Here is a 4,436-nt window from a genome sequence, read left to right on the forward strand (position 1 = left end):
ATCATGCAAAGGAGAAATTCATCCAGTATGTATGGGCATGTGTGTGTAGTAAAACAAGTTTTATAAAATAATACTTTCCCTGCAATGCATATGCTCATACCTTCTATGCCATTAACCCATGTCACTGATTCTAAGGGATAAGCTGTTTACATTTCCCATTTCTGAAATTAGATTGCATCTCATCAGTAGCATTTCATAGTTTGCTTGGTAGTATTTTTAAATTTTATACAGATATCAGAAATAATGTTTCTTATATAAAAATTAATACAGATAAATCTCATTTAAAACAGTCAGGAAGCCCTGAAGGGGGAGCTCTCATGCAAACACTGTTTGTCTTAGCCCCTTACTTTACAATTCAAAGCCAGAAGTTGGCCACTTTTCTTCTCCAGCAGGAAGGAAGATTTTCTCTTTGCCCAGCAGCAAGCCCAATTATTTTCCCAAAAAGGAAAATGCCACAACTCAGCCAATGAGAAATCGTCACAACCCCAGACTCCTGCTCTCCACCAATGGACTTTTGCTCATACCCAATATCCTAACTTCCTCCTTTTTCTCTATAAAGTAACTCTTCTTTGTTTGCAGACTTGCATTTGGTTTTTGCCATAGCTTGCTCGTCTCAAATTGCAATTCAGAAACCCATTTTGCTGGTAAAAATAATTTGTTTTATTTTAAAAGTTAACAGTTTGGGGCATGTTAGATTCAATGAACAAATTATATTTCTTTTCATAAGCTGATTGCAGCTCACTAAATTTCACAGTTCACTAATGGGATGCTAGCTGCATTTTGACAAATGCTTTAATACGAGGTTGGGAAATTGGCCGACTCCCTGGTTTTGCATAACCAGCAAGCAAAACATGATTTATATATTTTTTTGGTATTTTTTTACATACTTAATTTCTTTTTTAATTTGGGGGTAAAAAAAACAAAAGAATATTTCATATCACATGGAAAATTATATGACATTCTAATTTGTGTCTACAAACAAAATTTGATTGAAACACAGCTGTGATCACTTGTTTAAGGCTATTTTGTCCATGGCTTCTTTCACACTAGTATGGCAAATTCAAGCCATCACAACAGAAACCACGTGGTCTATAATGCTTAAAATATTGACTAACCCTTTTCAGGAAAAGTTTTCGGATCAGTTTTAAGAGAACAAAATGGAGGATACTATATGTCTTAGCTTACCAGTTCCTGAAGTTATGTATCCAGATGACTCGGTGGGGCTCAATATTTTCCACTCTGAGCCATGAGGGAGGACAAAGCTGAAGTGTCTTTGTCTACATATCCAGAAGAAACTTCTCTAAGTCCAGCGGCACCACTTCCTGTGTCTGTGGAACTTTTTACCTTGCTCTCCCAAAAGCCTGAGTGAGGCCTGGTCAGACAATCTCACTCCTTTTAAAGCCTATTATAATCCAATCTATAACATCCAAATGGAGATCCAATCAAGTTCCCGAACCAGTTGATCCTGATTGGATTTGTGGCTGTGGTCCGGAGAGATTACCGAAACCTTCCATCCAAATCGCCAAAGGAAAGAATGTGGGCGGGGCTTCAGGGCCGCACCCAGTGTCCTGTGGCGGGAGTTCCCCTACTCTCTCCATTGTCCAGAGGCCCACCTCCTTATCTCCAGTTTACCTGGATCTTGAGCTATTGGGAAGCAATCCATACGGCTCTTCCAACAGAGGAACTTGAGAGGGAAGATTTCTTCCAAATGCCAAAAAGTTCTTAGAGATCACTCCAGCGACAGAGAATAAAAACCTGTTCTCTAGGCAGGGGCCAGCCACTCCTTTTTTAATTAAGTTCCAGGGGTCAAAGTTCATACCCTTGGCTTGCTCTCACCTCTCATCTCTCCCCTCCCCCCATTCTCCTCCTTCGCTCTGCCTTCCCTCAGTACCTTCTAGATTGAATCTCTGGCTTTGCCTCCCATGGTCCTCTGACAGGCAAGAAATACAGGCATGCCTCATTTTATTGTGCTTCACAGATACTGTGTTTTTTACAAATCTATCGGTACCATTTTTCCAACAGGCTCAAATGATGGTTAGCATTTTTAGCAGTAAAATATGTTTTAATTAACATGTTTACATTATTTTTATAGACATAATGCTATTACACACTTAACAGACTATGGTATAGTGTAAATATAACTTTTATATGCACTGGGAAACCAAAAAAATTCATGTGACTCACTTTATTGCGATATTCACTTTATTGTGGTGGTCCGGAAACGAACCCACAATATCTCTGAGGTATGTCTGTATTTGCATGAGTCTACAGGAGCTGAGCAAGGCTGTTGAGGATAGGACGTTGTGGATATCACTCACTCATAGGGTCTCTAGGCATTAGAGCCAACTAAATGGCAGATAACACACACATGCCTGTATTTGTATTTCAACTTCTGCCAATGCAACCAAGTCAGAATTAAAACAGAAATCTAGTTTGCTAATTGAAATGTTCTAAAGTCCCAAACCTAATATAACTTAAAAACTCAAAACCCTATGCTATTTACATATTTGTGGGTACATTTTAAAGAGTTATATTAATAGTTTTATTTACTTAAACTATGCATTTTTATTGTATGCCAGAAATAACATCATTTGCAATGTTTAAACTTATGATGAAAAACATTGTGGATGTCAACTTTAAAATGTTTGGTCATGAATGTAGCTTTGCAGTAATAGGTGAAAAGAAGGAAAAATTTGTCTACTTACCAGTTTAGATCCATGCTTCTAAAGAATGTTCAAACCTAAGAGTCACCTAGAACAGTCATACATTTAGATTCCAGGCTGCACCTCACATGTGGGAAACTCAGATTTCTAGGGGAGAGCCTGGAAATCTGAAAGTTCAATGTTTGCCCCCATGGGATTCTTAAACAAAAGTACCTTGGGAAACATTGATCTCTCCAGTATGATTGAAATATTTTTGTACCCATTCCTCCAAGGGAAGCCCAAGGGTGGGCTGAAGGTCAGGAATCCTTTTTTTTTTTTTTTTTTCATTTATCCAATACACTGAGCTTCCACTTCGGGGAAAGCATAGTGTTGGCTGACACAATAGAATGATTGGAGCCTGGAGCTTGAGCTAGGACCTTCCTCCTTCCCCTTAGAATTTCCAGGACCCCCACCTCTATTTTAGGGGCTTAGGAATGTCCTGCAATGTTCAGGAAGGTTGAGGTGTGTAAGAAAGCCCAGAGATATAGATCCAAACTTCTCAATTGAGGCTGCACTTTTGAATCACCTGGGCTGTGCTTTTTAAGCATCATTGACTCTAAAGACTCACCTACAGCTCTTGTGAAAAAGTAAAGATTCTGGTTCAGTCGTTCTGGGCAGGGCCTGAGAGTCTGAATATCTAACAAGCTCCTAAGTGACACCAATACCACTTGGCTCCTAAGTGACACCAATACCACTTGGCTCCTAAGTGACACCAGTACCACTTGGCCTCAGACCCAGAGTCTGTGTTATTAAAACTCCCGAATATTTCTAATGAGCAGCTGGTTGGAAAACCACTGTTCCAGTTGGCGACGGCCTCTGCTCAGCATTCACCAGGTAAAGCACCCCATGTGAATGAAGCCCCCAAAATCACTCCCTGTTATGGCCTCAACTGTCTCCTTCAAAACTTATATGCTGAAGTCCTATATTCCAGTACCTCCGAATATAACCATTTTTGAAGATAAGACCCTTAAAAAGGTGATTGAGTTAAAACAAGGTCATTAGGGTGGGCCCTAATTCAGTTTGACTGGTGTCCTTCTAAGAGGAAATTTGGACACATAAAGAGACACCAGGGATGCTTAAGCATAGAGGAGAGACCATGTGAGGACACAGCAAGAATGTGGCCACATGCAAGTCAAGGAGAGAGGCCTTGGGAGAGACTAAACCTGCCAACGTTTTGGTGTCATACTTCTATCCTTCAGAACTGTGAGAAAATAAATATCTGTTGTTTAAGCCACTCAGTCTGTGGTACGTAGTCATGGCAGCCCTAGCAAGCTAACACTTTAGAACAAAAGCCAAAGGAGAGGGCTCACCTCAGGGACAGGTAGGGGCTGTTGTTAACCTGACAATAAAAGGCCAAAATGAGAGGAAATAAGCATTTATTTGATATCAAAAAAGAATAGCTATTTGTGACACACTGATCCAGGCAAAAGCCCAAATAGAGTTCCAATTAGGAGACTAAGGCAGTGGGTATTTATGAAAAACTAAAGGCATTTCTGTTGGTACAGATAACATAACATAGTGAGGCTAATTCTAAACATTTTAATTTTCAGTCCCGTTTTCATAATATTTGCTTTCTTGTTATCCTGCAAACAGTTCTTTGGACACATGTTGCCAAAGTTTATTTTGTCCAATTTTAATGTTCCAGAGGTTTGTGGCATAAGACGTGCAAGGCAGTTCCTCTGGCATGGCATTTCTGACTCTATTTTAAAGTGGCTCCATTTATATGATTTTTTT

The sequence above is a fragment of the Pteropus vampyrus genome, unplaced genomic scaffold (genome assembly GCF_000151845.1).
Source record: "Pteropus vampyrus isolate Shadow unplaced genomic scaffold, Pvam_2.0 Scaffold618, whole genome shotgun sequence".
Taxonomy (NCBI): Eukaryota; Metazoa; Chordata; class Mammalia; order Chiroptera; family Pteropodidae; genus Pteropus; species Pteropus vampyrus.